The following is a 19,561-nucleotide window of genomic DNA, read 5'->3' on the forward strand; positions in this document are numbered from 1 at the left end:
TAGGGGTACTAGGTCTACTAGGGGTACTAGGTCTACTAGGGGTACTAGGTCTACTAGGTCTACTAGGGGTACTAGGTCTACTAGGGGTACTAGGTCTACTAGGGGTACTAGGTCTACTAGGGGTATTAGGTCTACTAGGGGTACTAGGTCTACTAGGGGTACTAGGTCTACTAGGAGTACTAGGGGTACTAGGGGTACTAGGGGTACTAGGTCTACTAGGGGTACTAGGGGTACTAGGGGTACTAGGTCTACTAGGGGTACTAGGGGTACTAGGTCTACTAGGGGTACTAGGTCTACTAGGTCTACTAGGGGTACTAGGGGTACTAGGGGTACTAGGTCTACTAGGGGTACTAGGTCTACTAGGTCTACTAGGGGTACTAGGTCTACTAGGGGTACTAGGGGTACTAGGTCTACTAGGGGTACTAGGTCTACTAGGGGTACTAGGGGTACTAGGTCTACTAGGGGTACTAGGGGTACTAGGGGTACTAGGTCTACTAGGGGTACTAGGTCTACTAGGTCTACTAGGAGTACTAGGGGTACTAGGTCTACTAGGGGTACTAGGTCTACTAGGGGTACTAGGGGTACTAGGTCTACTAGGGGTACTAGGTCTACTAGGTCTACTAGGGGTACTAGGTCTACTAGGGGTACTAGGTCTACTAGGGGTACTAGGTCTACTAGGGGTACTAGGTCTACTAGGGGTACTAGGTCTACTAGGGGTACTAGGTCTACTAGGGGTACTAGGGGTACTAGGTCTACTAGGTCTACTAGGTCTACTAGGGGTACTAGGTCTACTAGGGGTACTAGGTCTACTAGGGGTACTAGGTCTACTAGGGGTACTATGTCTACTAGGTCTACTAGGGGTACTAGGTCTACTAGGGGTACTAGGGGTACTAGGTCTACTAGGGGTACTAGGTCTACTAGGGGTACTAGGGGTACTAGGTCTACTAGGGGTACTAGGGGTACTAGGTCTACTAGGGGTACTAGGTCTACTAGGGGTACTAGGGGTACTAGGGGTACTAGGTCTACTAGGGGTACTAGGTCTACTAGGTCTACTAGGGGTACTAGGTCTACTAGGGGTACTAGGTCTACTAGGGGTACTAGGTCTACTAGGTCTACTAGGTCTACTAGGGGTACTAGGTCTACTAGGGGTACTAGGTCTACTAGGGGTACTAGGTCTACTAGGTCTACTAGGTCTACTAGGTCTACTAGGGGTACTAGGGGTACTAGGTCTACTAGGGGTACTAGGGGTACTAGGTCTACTAGGTCTACTAGGGGTACTAGGTCTACTAGGGGTACTAGGTCTACTAGGTCTACTAGGGGTACTAGGTCTACTAGGGGTACTAGGGGTACTAGGTCTACTAGGGGTACTAGGTCTACTAGGGGTACTAGGTCTACTAGGGGTACTAGGTCTACTAGGGGTACTAGGGGTACTAGGTCTACTAGGGGTACTAGGTCTACTAGGGGTACTAGGGGTACTAGGTCTACTAGGTCTACTAGGGGTACTAGGTCTACTAGGTCTACTAGGGGTACTAGGGGTACTAGGTCTACTAGGGGTACTATGTCTACTAGGGGTACTAGGTCTACTAGGGGTACTAGGGGTACTAGGTCTACTAGGTCTACTAGGGGTACTAGGTCTACTAGGGGTACTAGGTCTACTAGGGGTACTAGGGGTACTAGGGGTACTAGGTCTACTAGGTCTACTAGGGGTACTAGGTCTACTAGGGGTACTAGGGGTACTAGGTCTACTAGGGGTACTAGGTCTACTAGGGGTACTAGGTCTACTAGGGGTACTAGGTCTACTAGGGGTACTAGGTATGCTAGGGGTACTAGGTCTACTAGGTCTACTAGGGGTACTAGGGGTACTAGGTCTACTAGGGGTACTAGGTCTACTAGGTCTACTAGGGGTACTAGGTCTACTAGGGGTACTAGGTCTACTAGGGGTACTAGGGGGACTAGGGGTACTAGGTCTACTAGGGGTACTAGGTCTACTAGGGGTACTAGGTCTACTAGGGGTACTAGGTCTACTAGGTCTACTAGGGGTACTAGGGGTACTAGGTCTACTAGGGGTACTAGGGGGACTAGGGGGACTAGGTCTACTAGGGGTACTAGGTCTACTAGGTCTAGGTCTACTAGGGGTACTGGGGGCGGCAGGTAGCTTAGTGGGTAAGAGCGTTGTGCCAGTAACCGAAAGGTCGCTGGTTCTAATCCCCGAGCCGACTAGGTCTCCCCCCTACTAGGTCTACTAGGGGTACTAGGTCTACTAGGGGTACTAGATCTACTAGGTCTACTAGGTCTACTAGGGGTACTAGGTCTACTAGGTCTACTAGGGGTACTAGGGGTACTAGGTCTACTAGGGGTACTAGGTCTACTAGGGGTACTAGGTCTACTAGGGGTACTAGGGGTACTAGGTCTACTAGGGGTACTAGGTCTACTAGGTCTACTAGGGGTACTAGGTCTACTAGGGGTACTAGGTCTACTAGGGGTACTAGGGGTACTAGGGGTACTAGGTCTACTAGGGGTACTAGGTCTACTAGGGGTACTAGGGGTACTAGGTCTACTAGGTCTGCTAGGTCTACTGGGGTACTAGGTCTACTAGGGGTACTAGGTGTACTAGGGGTACTAGGGGTACTAGGTCTACTAGGGGTATTAGGTCTACTAGGGGTACTAGGTCTACTAGGGGTACTAGGGGTACTAGGGGGACTAGGGGTACTAGGTCTACTAGGTCTACTAGGTCTACTAGGGGTACTAGGTCTACTAGGTCTACTAGGGGTACTAGGGGTACTAGGTCTACTAGGGGTACTAGGTCTACTAGGTCTACTAGGTCTACTAGGGGTACTAGGTCTACTAGGTCTACTAGGGGTACTAGGGGTACTAGGTCTACTAGGGGTACTAGGGGTACTAGAGGTACTAGGTCTACTAGGGGTACTAGGGGTACTAGGTCTACTAGGTCTACTAGGGGTACTAGGTCTACTAGGGGTACTAGGTCTACTAGGGGTACTAGGTCTACTAGGGGTACTAGGGGTACTAGGTCTACTAGGGGTACTAGGTCTACTAGGGGTACTAGGTCTACTAGGGGTACTAGGGGTACTAGGGGTACTAGGTCTACTAGGGGTACTAGTTCTACTAGGTCTACTAGGGGTACTAGGTCTACTAGGGGTACTAGGTCTACTAGGGGTACTAGGTCTACTACGGGTACTAGGGGTACTAGGTCTACTAGGGGTACTAGGGGTACTAGGGGTACTAGGTCTACTAGGGGTACTAGGTCTACTAGGGGTACTAGGGGTACTAGGTCTACTAGGGGTACTAGGTCTACTAGGGGTACTAGGGGTACTAGGTCTACTAGGTCTACTAGGGGTACTAGGTCTACTAGGGGTACTAGGGGTACTAGGTCTACTAGGTCTACTAGGGGTACTAGGTCTACTAGGGGTACTAGGTCTACTAGGGGTACTAGGTCTACTAGGGGTACTAGGTCTACTAGGGGTACTAGGTCTACTAGGGGTACTAGGTCTACTAGGTCTACTAGGGGTACTAGGTCTACTAGGGGTACTAGGTCTACTAGGGGTACTAGGTCTACTAGGTCTACTAGGGGTACTAGGTCTACTAGGGGTACTAGGTCTACTAGGTCTACTAGGGGTACTAGGGGTACTAGGGGGACTAGGTCTACTAGGGGTACTAGGTCTACTAGGGGTACTAGGTCTACTAGGGGTACTAGGTCTACTAGGTCTACTAGGGGTACTAGGTCTACTAGGGGTACTAGGTCTACTAGGTCTACTAGGGGTACTAGGGGTACTAGGGGGACTAGGTCTACTAGGGGTACTAGGTCTACTAGGGGTACTAGGTCTACTAGGGGTACTAGGTCTACTAGGTCTACTAGGGGTACTAGGGGTACTAGGTCTACTAGGTCTACTAGGGGTACTAGGTCTACTAGGTCTACTAGGTCTACTAGGGGTACTAGGGGGACTAGGGGTACTAGGTCTACTAGGGGTACTAGGGGTACTAGGTCTACTAGGTCTACTAGGTATACTAGGTCTACTAGGGGTACTAGGTCTACTAGGGGTACTAGGTCTACTAGGGGTACTAGGTCTACTAGACGTACTAGGTCTACTAGGGGTACTAGGTCTACTAGGGGTACTAGGTCTACTAGGGGTACTAGGTCTACTAGGGTTCACAGTGATCACAGTGAATGGGTATTCCAACCTGGGCAGTGAGTAAGACCCAGGGAGCATGGGATCTAGCCTCTTACCCTCCAGTTCTTGGAGAAGACCACCAGCAGAGAGAGCTGTGTGAAGGTGCAGAAGGAGATGCTCTGACAACCCCCACAGTAGATGGGCTTAGACTCCTCCTCAAACACTGAGTCCAGGTGCTGGTGGGGACAGGGAGAAACACACACTTAGAGGGGACTGAACTGTATTATGTATTTCCATCCCCCTTATCGATTACAATTGTCTGAGTTACTCTAATCAGTCCCAATAGTCATGATATTAGCTGGAACAAATCCTGGTTAATATGAGCACTGTGTGGTAGCTAACAGCATGATCATAACAACATCCAGTAGTGGGTGATGTGCCTCAGTCCCACTCTACCTGCATCCTGCTGACATCCTGTGTGATGATCCACACCTTCAGTATCCCACTGACTGATACCGCTAACACTGTGTCCTCTGAAAATATATCACACACACACATTATGATAACACACACACACACACTATGATGACACACACCCACACTATGATGACACACACACACATTATGATGACACACACACACACACACACACACATTATGATGACACACACACACATTATGATGACACACACACACACACATTATGATGACACACACACACATTATGATGACACACACACACACACATTATGATGACACACACACACACACACACATTATGATGACACACACACACACACATTATGATGACACACACACACATTATGATGACACACACATTATGATGACACACACACACACATTATGATGACACACACATTATGATTACACACACACACACAATATGATGACACACACACACACACACATTATGATGACACACACACACACATACATTATGATGACACACACAATGATGACACACACACACACAATGATGACACACACACACACACAATAATGACACACACACACAGGTATTGTGTCAGTCTAACAGTGCCTATAACTGCTTAATAAGAGTTTTTCCACAAGAAGAATTGGGTGACAATGGTATTTACAACCTCCTTTGGTTCTACCCCCAGACCGATAGGTTTTGGACAGGGTGGTTCTACCCCCAGACCGATAGGTTTTGGACAGGGTGGTTCTACCCCCAGACCGATAGGTTTTGGACAGGGTGGTTCTACCCCCAGACCGATACGTTTTGGACAGGGTGGTTCTACCCCCAGACCGATACGTTTTGGACAGGGTGGTTCTACCCCCAGACCGATACGTTTTGGACAGGGTGGTTCTACCCCCAGACCGATACGTTTTGGACAGGGTGGTTCTACCCCCAGACCGATACGTTTTGGACAGGGTGGTTCTACCCCCAGACCGATACGTTTTGGACAGGGTGGTTCTACCCCCAAGCCATTAGACTGCTGAACAGTTCATCTTATGGAAACACAGAAAATTGACATTGACCACCTTTATTATTTATTTATCTTCATTTTTTTGTACCGACTCCCTTGTACCGACTCCCTTGTACCGACTCCCTTGTACCGACTCCCTTGTACCGACTCCCTTGTACTGACTCTATGCACACTCATTAAGGCTCTACCCACACATACGACACTGACACTCCTACACACACTACATACCCTCACACACACACTACACACGCTCACACACTACAAACACGCTCACAACCACACACATACACACACACGCTTACACACGCTCACACACACAAACACACGCTCACAAACACTACATACGCTCACACACACACACTACATACGCTCACACACACACACTACATACGCTCACACACACACACTACATACGCTCACACAAACACACACGCACACACACAGACACACTTTCACATACTGTGTTTATTATATATCCTGGTTGCCTAGTCACTTTTACCCCTACCCACATGTATTACTCAACTACCTGGTACCCCTGCACATTAACTTGGTACCGGTACTCCTTGTACAGTGGGGGAAAAAAGTATTTAGTCAGCCACCAATTGTGCAAGTTCTCCCACTTAAAAAGATGAGAGAGGCCTGTAATTTTCATCATAGGTACACGTCAACTATGACAGACAAAATGAGAAAAAAAAATCCAGAAAATCACATTGTAGGATTTTTAATGAATTTATTTGCAAATTATGGTGGAAAATAAGTATTTGGTCAATAACAAAAGTTTCTCAATACTTTGTTATATACCCTTTGTTGGCAATGACACAGGTCAAACGTTTTCTGTAAGTCTTCACAAGGTTTTCACACACTGTTGCTGGTATTTTGGTCCATTCCTCCATGCAGTTCTCCTCTAGAGCAGTGATGTTTTGGGGCTGTCGCTGGGCAACACGGACTTTCAACTCCCTCCAAAGATTTTCTATGGGGTTGAGATCTGGAGACTGGCTAGGCCACTCCAGGACCTTGAAATGCTTCTTACGAAGCCACTCCTTCGTTGCCCGGGCGGTGTGTTTGGGATCATTGTCATGCTGAAAGACCCAGCCACGTTTCATCTTCAATGCCCTTGCTGATGGAAGGAGGTTTTCACTCAAAATCTCACGATACATGGCCCCATTCATTCTTTCCTTTACACGGATCAGTCGTCCTGGTCCCTTTGCAGAAAAACAGCCCCAAAGCATGATGTTTCCACCCCCATGCTTCACAGTAGGTATGGTGTTCTTTGGATGCAACTCAGCATTTTTGTCCTCCAAACACGACAAGTTGAGTTTTTACCAAAAGGTTCTATTTTGGTTTCATCTGACCATATGACATTCTCCCAATCCTCTTCTGGATCATCCAAATGCACTCTAGCAAACTTCAGACGGGCCTGGACATGTACTGGCTTAAGCAGTGGGACACGTCTGGCACTGCAGGATTTGAGTCCCTGGCGGCGTAGTGTGTTACTGATGGTAGGCTTTGTTACTTTGGTCCCAGCTCTCTGCAGGTCATTCACTATGTCCCCCCGTGTGGTTCTGGGATTTTTGCTCACCGTTCTTGTGATCATTTTGACCCCACGGGGTGAGATCTTGCGTGGAGCCCCAGATCGAGGGAGATTATCAGTGGGCTTGTATGTCTTCCATTTCCTAATAATTGCTTCCACAGTTGATTTCTTCAAACCAAGCTGCTTACCTATTGCAGATTCAGTCTTCCCAGCCTAGTGCAGGTGTACAATTTTGTTTCTGGTGTCCTTTGACAGCTCTTTGGTCTTGGCCATAGTGGAGTTTGGAGTGTGACTGTTTGAGGTTGTGGACAGGTGTCTTTTATACTGATAACAAGTTCAAACAGGTGCCATTAATACAGGTAACGAGTGGAGGACAGAGGAGCCTCTTAAAGAAGAAGTTACAGGTCTGTGAGAGCCAGAAATCTTGCTTGTTTGTAGGTGACCAAATACTTATTTTCCACCATAATTTGCAAATAAATTCATTAAAAATCCTACAATGTGATTTTCTGGATTTTTTTTTCTCAATTTGTCTGTCATAGTTGACGTGTACCTATGATGAAAATTACAGGCCTCTCTCATCTTTTAAGTGGGAGAATTTGCACAATTGGTGGCTGACTAAATACTTTTTTTCCCCACTGTATATAGCCATTAGTACTGAGTTAATGTGCAGGGGTAGCAGGTAGTTGAGGTAATACATGTGGGTAGGGGTAAAAGTGACTGTGTGTGTGTGTGTCTATGTGTGTGTCTGTGTGTGTGTGTGTGTGTGTGTATGTGTGTGGGTGTGTGTGTGTGGGTCTGTGTGTGTGTGTGTGTGTGTGTGTGAGCGTATGTAGTGTGTGTAGGAGTGTCAGTGTAGTATTTGTGTTCAGCAGTCCAATGGCTACCCTCTGTAGCGCCTTGCGGTCAGATGCCGAGCAGTCGCCATACCAAGCGGTGATGCAACCAGTCAGGATGCTCTCAGTGGTGCTGCTGTGGAACTTTGAGGATCTGAGGGCTCATGCCAAACCTTTTCAACCTCCTGAGGGGGAAGAAGCATTGCCGTGCCCTCTTCACGTGTTGGTGTGTTTGCACCACATACTGACCATGATGGTTGAACAAGGTTACCATAGTCAAAACAGCTCTAACTAATTGGGCTTTAGTAGTGTTCGTGGACTGTTCCTAGACGATAGATCGAGTGGCTGATGTTAGCCATGGTGGAGGACTAGGGTTCAAAGTTCAGTTACTTTTTCCAGAAATCCCAGTTGGAGGCCAGCTTATTCCCTTCTGATTCTGGGAATCCTTCAAACAAAACTCCTGGAAAAAAAAAAGTATATGGTTGACTGACCTTGTGTGCGGTGTGAGCATATGATGCTCATGGAGCTGATCCAATCAGGAGAGATGTTAGAGACGAGGGAGTAGAGGACCTCCAGGCTGGTGGCGTCCACCACTAGGATCTCTGGGTAATGTCCATTACACAGCAGACGACCCTCGCGCTTAGTACCCATGGAGAACAGGTAGAACTAGGACAGGGTGTCAGTTAGAGACTCTTAGAAGAGACAATATATACACTGCTCAAAAAAAATAAAGGGAACACTAAAATAACACATCCTCCATGAATGAATGAAATAATCTTAAATACTTTTTTCTTTACATAGTTGAATGTGCTGACAACAAAATCACACAAAAATGATCAATGGAAATCAAATTTATCAACCCATGGAGGTCTGGATTTGGAGTCACCTTCAAAATTAAAGTGGAAAACCACACTACAGGCTGATCCAACTTTGATGTAATGTCCTTAAAACAAGTCAAAATGAGGCTCAGTAGTGTGTGTGGCCTCCACGTGCCTGTATGACCTCCCTACAACGCCTGGGCATGCTCCTAATGAGGTGGCGGATGGTCTCCTGAGGGATCTCCTCCCAAACCTGGACTAAAGCATCCGTCAACTTCTGGACAGTCTGTGGTGCAACGTGGCGTTGGTGGATGGAGCGAGACATGATGTCCCAGATGTGCTCAATTGGATTCAGGTCTGGAGAACGGGCGGGCCAGTCCATAGCATCAATGCCTTCCTCTTGCAGGAACTGCTGACACACTCCAGCGACATGAGGTCTAGCATTGTCTTGCATTAAGAGGAACCCAGGGCCAACCGCACCAGCATATGGTCTCACAAGGGGTCTGAGGATCTCATCTCGGTACCTAATGGCAGTCAGGCTACCTCTGGCGAGCACATGGAGGGCTGTGCGGCCCCCCAAAGAAATGCCACCCCACACCATGACTGACCCACCGCCAAACCGGTCATGCTGGAGGATGTTGCAGGCAGCAGAACGTTCTCCACTGTGTCTCCAGACTCTGTCACGTCTGTCACGTGCTCAGTGTGAACCTGCTTTCATCTGTGAAGAGCACAGGGCGCCAGTGGCGAATTAGCCAATCTTGGTGTTCTCTGGCAAATGCCAAACGTCCTGCACGGTGTTGGGCTGTAAGCACAACCCCCACCTGTGGACGTCGGGCCCTCATACCACCCTCATGGAGTCTGTTTCTGACCGTTTGAGCAGACACATGCACATTTGTGGCCTGCTGGAGGTCATTTTGCAGGGCTCTGGCAGTGCTCCTCCTGCTCCTCCTTGCACAAAGGCGGAGGTAGCAGTCCTGCTGCTGGGTTGTTGCCCTCCTACGGCCTCCTCCACGTCTCCTGATGTACTGGCCTGTCTCCTGGTAGCGCCTCCATGCTCTGGACACTACGCTGACAGACACAGCAAATCCTGGATGAGCTGCACTACCTGAGCCACTTGTGTGGGTTGTAGACTCCGTCTCATGCTACCGCTAGAGTGAAAGCACCGCCAGCATTCAAAAGTGACCAAAACATCAGCCAGGAAGCATTGGAACTGAGAAGTGGTCTGTGGTCACCACCTGCAAAACCAGTCCTTTATTGGGGGTGTCTTGCTAATTGCCTATAATTTCCACCTGTTGTCTATTCCATTTGCACAACAGCATGTGAAATGTATTGTCAATCAGTGTTGCTTCCTAAGTGGACAGTTTGATTTCACAGAAGTGTGATTGACTTGGAGTTACATTGTGTTGTTTAAGTGTTCCCTTTATTTTTTTTGAGCAGTGTACTATCGATATGTCATGATGAAAGAGGGTTGTGGTTCATCCATTTCAATTCAGTATATTCAGGAAGTGAACACCTGAAATTTGCATTTCAACGTTTACTTCCTGAATAGAAATGAAAATTGGGTTGGGTGGGTTTGGGTAATTTCCGTTACCAGGATCCCTGTGTGGGCGGGCGCAGGCCAGCTCTGTGAACTCAATCCAGCGTCCGTCGTTGACATCCCACGAGCACATCTCCCTGCACCCAAAGCAGACAGGCTACACTAGATACATACAACGCCCTCTTACCTCTTACTGCTCGCTACAGTGCGGAGCTGCTGCCACGTGGCCAAGGCGTGTGGTTTTGCCCTCTGCTCAGCCACTCTCCGAAGGGTACTGAACTCACGAGTCACTGTGGTGTAGGCCCACTGTACGGTCTACTCACCCAGTCTCCGAGGCGCTGACGACGTACTGCTCGTCACTGCAGGGGGGGGGGGGGCTGGCTTTAGACAAGCAGGTGATGGAGGCGGTGCGGCCGAACAACATGAGCCTGGGACTGATCTGAGGACAGCACAGGACAGAGTCACTAAAAGGAACACCACTGGAACCTTTGTAGTAGATAGAGGCAGTTGGCCCAGCGGTTAAGAATGTTGGGGCAAGTAACCGAAAGGTCGCTGGTTCGAATCCCTGAGCCGACGAGGTGAAAACATCTGTCGATGTGCCCTTGAGCAAGGCACTTAACCCTAAATGTAAGTCGCTCTGGGATGAAAGCATCTGTGAAATGACTAACATGTAAATGTAGAAGTAACACTGTAATTACCACAGTAACAACAGTGATCAGAAGACAGGAGAGTCACACTGAGGAACACCAGTAGCACTTTACATGAAGTTTCTCTTATAATAATCCTGTAATTAATACCATCAGAACTGGTAACAGGACAGACAGAGACAGGGCAGAAGACAGGGCAATATGGCCTAAAAAAACTATTTATGGGTGATTCACGATATATATAGGTTTTCTCCAAATATGCTTTGTTGTACAATTAAAAAGGTCAATACACCTCATTTCAAACATTCAGGAATAATCTAATGAAATCAGGGCTTGTACAATTATACCTAGGCTAAATAACAAGCCATCACCAATCATAAGATTCACTCATAATTTAATTATTTTTGCAATAAATCACTGATCTGCTTTCAAGTCTGTCCATCTATGAAAATGCAATTTTTGTTACATTTAACCAGAACCACCACGCACATCCGCTAATAATGGTCAACTTCCTGTAGCAGGCAGTATAGAAAATGAACACAGGTCTCATAAACATTGAGTGCTAGTGCTAGTGAGTAGCCAGTTAATCTGTACATTTCAAGTCTAGCCAACTTGGATCTATTTGCTTGCTAACGAGGTAGAACAGTTCAACTGTTATGAACACACCCTCATGTCCGTCTCCAACTGTTTGAACAACATAGGCTGTTCACTTTGTTTAATGTTGAAATCAGGTGGCCTACCTGGATAAGAAGATGCTTATTTCTCAGAATGACAATGAGATGCCAATTCCTGATAGAAATGTGTATTTTCATGCTCATTGTACATTTATAAAACACAGACAGTCTGTGGCTAAAACGCTGCTAGCGGCGCGTGGTAACAACTGAGCATTAATTTTCCACAACATGTTCATTGACGCTTGTTTTAGTAGGGCCTGCTCTGTTCCACAGTTTGGGAATTGAGACATAAAAAGGGTATTGTTTGAAAGGTTAAGTTCTCGTCGATTACAGTAAAATAATGTCTAAGCGTTTCGGTGTCCATACGACCGATTCTGTTGGACCAAAACTCAAATGCAAATAGCGAGTTTAAACTACTTGTTGTCAGAGAGGAAGAAGGGACTTGAGGCTTGCTGCTTTCATCTTTGTTAGGAGCGGCTGGGGCTTGGTTTCTGTCTGTGAGTGGGAAGGTATCTACGAGTAAAGTACAACTGATACGGATTGTGTTCAGTTGGAGCAAGGTTAGAGGTCATGATGTTACCTCGAGGTCAGGGGACATGTCACAGATGCAGATCTGTCCGTCATGGCAGCCAGTGATGATGGTGGTGAGGTCGTCCATGACCAGCAGGCTGGAGATGCAGTGAGTGGGCGCTGTACGGCCCCACAGCACTATGGGTAAAACCAGGTTTTCATGACATGGTCTCTCTTGAACTGAGGGAGGGAGAGAGGGAGGGAGGGAGGGAGAAGATGAGGTGATCATGACTATATGGGTCAAGACAAGAGGTTTTCTGAGTTGTGAAGCCATGACATTTTTTTCCTAATGTCTTTCATCTTCTTTTTTGTTCATTGTCATCAGACATACCAAACAAAAAGCAGAAACGACACAGTTCATGATAAACGTTGGTGGGCGGGGCCTGGGCCTGCTCAAGGGGGCAACCAGCCCAGTTATCAGTACGGTATTGAAGAGCAGACTAGGCTTGGTATTATCAGTATTGAAGGACTAGGCTTGGTATTATCAGTATTGAAGAGCAGACTAGGCTTGGTATTATCAGTATTGAAGAGCAGACTAGGCTTGGTATTATCAGTATTGAAGAGCAGACTAGGCTTGGTATTATCAGTATTGAAGAGCAGACTAGGCTTGGTATTATCAGTATTGAAGAGCAGACTAGGCTTGGTATTATCAGTATTGAAGAGCAGACTAGGCTTGGTATTATCAGTATTGAAGGACTAGGCTTGGTATTATCAGTATTGAAGGACTAGGCTTGGTATTATCAGTATTGATGGACAACTACAAATACTTAGGTGTCTGGTTAGACTGTAAACTCTCCTTCCAGACTCACATTAAGCATCTCCAATCAAAAGTTAAATCTAGAATCGGCTTCCTATTTCGCAACAAAGCCTCCTTCACTCATGCTGCCAAACATGCCCTCGTAAAACTGACTATCCTACCGATCCTTGACTTTGGCGATGTCATTTACAAAATAGCCTCCAACACTCTACTCAGCAAATTGGATGTAGTCTATCACAGTGCCATCCGTTTTGTCACCAAAGCCCCATATACTACCCACCATTGTGACCTGTACGCTCTTGTTGGCTGGTCCTCACTACATATTAGTCGCCAAACCCACTGGCTCCAGGTCATCTATAAATCACTGCTAGGCAAATCCCTGTCTTATCTTAGCTCACTGGTCACCATAGCAACACCCACCCGTAGTCTGCGCTCCAGCAGGTATATCTCAGGTATACAGCAGGTATATCTCTGTGGTCTCCTGAGTGGCGCAGTGGTCTAAGGCACTGCATCGCAGTGCTAACTGTGCCACTAGAGATCCTGGTTCGAATCCAGGCTCTGTCGCAGCCGGACGCGACCGGGAGACTCATGGGCGGCGCACAATTGGCCCAGGGTAGGGGAGGGAATGGCCGGCAGGGATGTAGCTCAGTTGATAGAGCCAGGGTTGTGGGTTCGATTCCACGGGGGGCCAGTATAAAAAATAAAAAATAAAAAATGTATTCACTAACTGTAAGTCGCTCTGGATAAGAGCGTCTGCTAAATGACTAAAATGTAAATGTAAAATCTCACTGGTCATCCCCAAAGCCAACACCTCCTTTGGCCGCCATTCCTTCCATTTCTCTGCTGCCAATGACTGGAACGAACTGCAAAAATCTCTGAAGCTGGAGACTCTTATCTCCCTCACTAACTTTAAGCGTCAGTTATCAGAGCACCTTACCGATCACTGCACCTGTACACAGCCCATCTGTAATTAGCCCACCCAACTACCTCATCCCCATATTGTAATTTATTTTGCTAATTTGCACCCCAGTATCTCTATTTACACATTATCATTCCAGTGTTAATTACGAAATGGTAACTATTTTTGCACTATGGCCTATTTATTTATTGCCTTACCTCCATAACTTACTACATTCGCACACACTGTATATATATTTTCTGTTGTATTTTTGACTTTATGTTTTGTTTTACCCCATATGTAACTCTGTGTTGTTGTTGTTTTTATCGCACTGCTTTGCTTTATCTTGGCCAGGTCGCAGTTGTAAATGAGAACTTGTTCTCAACTGGCTTACCTGGTTAAATAAAGGTGATTATATATATATATATATATATATATATATATATATATATATATATATATATATAATAATCAGCATTGAAGGACTAGGCTTGGTATTATCAGTATTGAAGGACTAGGTTTGGTATTATCAGTATTGAAGGACTAGGTTTGGTATTATCAGTATTGAAGAGCAGACTAGGCTTGGTATTATCAGTATTGAAGGACTAGGTTTGGTATTATCAGTATTGAAGGACTAGGTTTGGTATTATCAGTATTGAAGAGCAGACTAGGCTTGGTATTATCATGCCCCAACAGTGGCTGACGTGAAGCACCATTAGAGTCACTATTGGCAAGTCAGAGTAGTTTTCATATCAAGTGCACACTTTCCAATAACCTCTTCACAAACACATGGTCAATAGTTGGGGGGTCATCCAAAAAAACACTAAGTGTCGACCTTACACAATGACAATAGTGAGAGGGATACCAATGGACTGGGGTTAGGGTGCCGAGCAACATAGGTACTTTATCCAATGGCACAGACAGAGAGACCATTACCATCGACTGACAAACGTCACAGAAAAGTAGAAAGTGACTCCCAACTTGGTGGTTTGTAATGTTCTACGATAACCTGGCCTACGTCTGGCCCAGTTATAACTGAACACAGCACGGATGGTTAAATCACATTCAAATCAAAACTAATTTTTAAAAATATCCACTTTAAAAACAAATTAAACGGGTATCTGTTTCATGTGTTATGTAATCATTCACCTGTTGATCAGGCTCCTGACCAATAGTAGCCTTTACACACATTAGGTTAGTCTATTGAGCTGCCCGCAAGTTCCAGGAACTATATCCAGATTTAAAATGTTAAAGTAACACCGTCCATTAAATTATAGCAGAACTGAGGAAATACCCAAGAAATACATTTTATTTACATTTACATTTTAGTCATTTAGCAGACGCTCTTATCCAGAGCGACTTACAGTTAGTGAGTACATATATTTTTCATACTGGCCCCCCGTGGGAAACGAACCCACAACCCTGGCGTTGCAAGCGCCATGCTCTACCAACTGAGCGACAGGGGACTACATTTTATATGCACATTGAACAAAGGAATAACCTACCGTATTTATTACTAAATTATTTTGTTACTAAAATTGTTCCTAATAGTCTACTATAAGCCATAAAGGCTAGGGAGTATGGACATATCTACATTTTTATAGAAAATTGTGGAAATACAAAGGCTAGGCCTAAGTCAAGTGTCATTCAGTGTCGAAGCTTAAAAATCAGCAGTACCATACCTTATGATAGGCTCATGAGTTGTCAGAGCAGACCTCAGCCTGTCAAACGTCGCTCTCATCTTCACAAGTCGCATCCGCTTCATTTTGGATAATATTCCTGTTTCACACTCAAGAAAACCAAGTAGAAAATCCTTTTACCGGGAGACCCATGGGGCGGCGCACAATTGGCCCAGCGTCGTCCAGGGTAGGGGAGGGAATGGTCGGCAGGGATGTAGCTCAGTTGGTAGAGCATGGCGTTTGCAACGCCAGGGTTGTGGGTTCGATTCCCACGGGGTGCCAGTATGAAAAATATAAAAAATAATATATGCACTAACTGTAAGTCGCTCTGGATAAGAGCGTCTGCTAAATGACTAAAATGTAAAATATAGGGAATAGGGTGCCATTTGGGTCATATGCCTAGCCTGTGTGATGTATGGAACAGCTAGCGCCTGTCTGTGACATGCTGAAATGTGTGAAGTGCGTATTGATTGGTTGTTCCAACAGCATAGGTTAGAGCAGCCATTCCCAAACTGGGGGACGTGTACTGGGTCAGATGACATAACAACAGTGTGCATGTAGCTGCATCATCTATAATTACAGTGAGGGGGAAAAAAAGTATTTGATCCCCTGCTGATTTTGTATGTTTGCCCACTGCAGATGATACCACAGCCACTCTATTCTTTGTTGATACCCCACGAATGCCAAATGACAGCTTAGCCTACAGCGGGGTAGCTATCTAGCTACAGAGGCTGAATGATGTCATGCCAAGTAGCCTAAACAAAAAGCCCACTCACTTACAGTAGCCTAGCCTATCAAGCACAGGGAACAAGTGAATCCACAATATTGTTTTGAAATACCCTGACAGATGCAAGTGCCTTTAAAAAAAAAAAATCTGCAAGACAGAGTACTTCAAGTGTAGGGAAATTAATGAACGCAACCTACCGTGACCTTTGTCAGAATGACAGAACGGCTGATCTTGCTCAAAATCATTCAATTGATATCACTCAAAATACGAACCAGCCCAGCCAGCCTGCTCAGTCAGACGTGAGAGTGAAATAACTAGCTCACTGGGTAGCTTATCAAGTATCACATTTTTATTTTCACGTACACAAGTACAGGGAAAAGCCTTTCTGGCTTGCTCTTTTCCTAACAATGCAGTAATCAATATCAGTATACATTATTATTTTTTTAAAGTAAAGCAGAACAAAAACACAAAAAATAGAAATAACAAGAAGATAAGAAAATAAGTAAGCTGTATTCAGGGTCAGTTCCATATTTACAATGTACAGGGATTCTGGAGTGGTAGAGGTAGATCTGTATTGGGGTAAGGAGACTAGGCATCAGGATATATGATAAACAGAGTAGCAGCAGTGTATATGATGATTGTATGTGAGTGTGTAGAGTCAGTAGGAGTGTGTGTGCGTGTTATGTGTGTGTGAGCAAACTAAGTGTGTGTGTGTGTGTGTGTGTGTGTGTGTGTGTGTGTGTGTGTGTGTGTGTGAGTGAGTGTGTAGAGCAGGACTGCCCAACCCTGTTCCTGGAGAGCTACCATCCTGTAGGTTCTCTCCAACCCTGTTCCTGGAGAGCTACCATCCTGTAGGTTCTCTCCAACCCTGTTCCTGGAGAGCTACCATCCTGTAGGTTCTCTCCAACCCTGTTCCTGGAGAGCTACCATCCTGTAGGTTCTCTCTCCAACCCTGTTCCTGGAGAGCTACCATCCTGTAGGTTCTCTCCAACCCTGTTCCTGGAGAGCTACCATCCTGTAGGTTTTCACTCCAACCTAACCTGATTCATCTTATCAACCTGCAAATTATTAGAATCAGGTGTGCTAGATTAGGGTTGGAGCAAAAACCTACAGAAGGGTAGCTCTCCAGGAACATGGTTGGAGCAAAAACCTACAGGAGGGTAGCACTCCATGAACAGGGTTGGAGCAAAAACCTACAGGAGGGTAGCTCTCCGGGAACAGGGTTGGAGAGAAAACCTACAGGAGGGTAGCTCTCCAGGAACAGGGTTGGAGCAAAAACCTACAGGAAGGTAGCTCTCCAAGAACAGGGTTGGAGAGAAAACCTACAGGATGGTAGCTCTCCAGGAACAGGGTTGGAGAGAAAACCTACAGGATGGTAGCTCTCCAGGAACAGGGTTGGGCAGTCCTGGTGTAGAGTATGTGAGTGCGCATAGAATCAGTGCAAAAAAACATTAAAAGGGTCAATGCAGATGGTCCATGTAGCCATTTTGTTAGCCATTTAGCAGTCTTATGGCTTGGGGATAGAAGCTGTTCAGGAACCTGTTGGTGTCAGACTGGTTGCTCCGGTACCGCTTACTGGCTTAGGTAGCTGGAGGGAGCTCGGCCTGAGTGATGTACTGGGCCGTCCGCACCACCCTCTGTAGCGATCGAGGGCGGTGCAGTTGCCATACCAAGCGGTGATGCAGCCAGTCTAAATGCTCTCAATGGTGCAGCTGTAGAACTTTTTGTGGATTTGAGGGCCCATGCCAAATCTTTTCAACCTCCTGAGGGGGAGGTTAGGCGACTGTTTGCGTGTATGTTAGGGATGTTAACAGTTAACCGTTCAAAAATCGGTAAGCGGACGAAAATACATTTGATGGGTCACGCTTATCGGTCTATAGGGTAATTTGCCAAATTTTGTGGAATTAAATTGCACACAGCATACCAGAGCCTAGTCTGAGGAGCGGAATAGCCTGCCACCTGTCAGACAGCACGAGAGTAGCTCCTCAAAAAAAATCTGTAGGCTACTGGAGTGAAACCTGCTTTTGTAAGCCCAGTCATTGCGCAACAAATAACAATTCTAAACGGAATCGCCTGTTAAAAACTAAAAGGAGCCATTTTGTATTTCTCAATCTCAACTCGTAATTAAAGCGCGCCTCCCATTCGCCATTCAAGTGCATAAGCTATCGAATAGGGGTGAAGTTAGAGTCTAGAGTTTAGTTAGGGGCTAGAGGTTAGACCAGGGGTGGGCTAACCATTTGGCTCAAGGGCCACATTGAGTTTTTGAAACCAAGTGAAGGGCCACATACTATATGCGTGACAAAACATGAAGCCTTTATTCATTTTCACATTGACACGCAACTACTAGTGAACTGTATGTAGGTGTACATATGCCTGCAGAACAACTCAACCCTTGTACCATCTCTACCCTTGTTTTCGTGAACAAATATTTCACAAAATTAAAATAATTTATAACAGACAGTCAAACACACACAGATGCTGCATCTCTACCCTTGTAAAGTACAATCAAACTTACGGTCACAATATGCAAACTTAAAAATAGATATATTATATGACTGGAGACATGCTAAATGTAACAGCAGATGTGTAAAAAAAAATATATATATTCTAGAATTTGAGTGAAACATATGGTAAGAGCATCCGTTTCATTTGGAATGGTCTGTTTTTGAAAGCATATTAAGGAACAATTCTCATCTCCATTGTGAGCCATATTTACAGTTATCCAATCAGCTCAGTCCAAATCTGACTGATTAGTTATTACCTGTATCCAAGTGCATTGCTGGATAATTCTCACCGCATAACCATCACCATGATAAAGCATATATAATCCTTGCCTACCCCAGTCACGGTTATTCAAGTCTTAATGTGAACAATGGGTCTGGTCACCTCTCTTGGCAAGGGCATCAACGTCTGCTGTCATCTTTGATGTAGAGATCCTCAGAACAGCTGACAAGTGGTCATTTGTTAAATTTGACCTGTGACGGGATTTGTTGTAATTCATGACTGAGAACGTTTGTTCACACATATTTACATTTACATTTTTAGTCATTTAGCAGACGCTCTTATCCAGAGCGACTTACAGTTAGTGAGTGCATACATTTTTGGGGGGGCCACATATGTGGGGGGCCACATATGTGGACCTGAATAAAACAAGCATCATTTGGGCGTGCTTTTTAATGTTTGGAAACTTTGTTTCATTCAGTGAGCCATAGAACTGGTCTATTGTTGCTGTTTTGTACTTCTCCTTCAAAGCACTGTTACATTGGATGTCGATGAGCTCCAATTGTGTGTCTG

The 19,561-nt window shown here is 45.7% G+C and overlaps 1 pseudogene across 1 annotated transcript in view; it reads right to left on the minus strand.

Annotated features, from left to right (window-relative positions):
* LOC311135797 (WD repeat-containing protein 7-like) overlaps nt 1-19,187 on the minus strand; it is a 112,753-nt pseudogene extending 93,566 nt beyond the window's left edge. The window contains exons 1-7 of the transcript in view: nt 19,154-19,187; nt 12,217-12,386; nt 10,639-10,754; nt 10,370-10,452; nt 8,452-8,626; nt 4,584-4,660; nt 4,244-4,363 (exon numbers count right to left, since the gene is read on the minus strand). The product of the transcript in view is annotated as a WD repeat-containing protein 7-like (transcript). The remainder of the gene's footprint in view (nt 1-4,243; nt 4,364-4,583; nt 4,661-8,451; nt 8,627-10,369; nt 10,453-10,638; nt 10,755-12,216; nt 12,387-19,153) is intronic.
* Nucleotides 19,188-19,561: the final 374 nt, after the last annotated feature.

The sequence above is a fragment of the Coregonus lavaretus genome, assembly GCF_964263955.1.
Source record: "Coregonus lavaretus genome assembly, chromosome: 10".
In the NCBI taxonomy this organism is placed as follows: Eukaryota; Metazoa; Chordata; class Actinopteri; order Salmoniformes; family Salmonidae; genus Coregonus; species Coregonus lavaretus.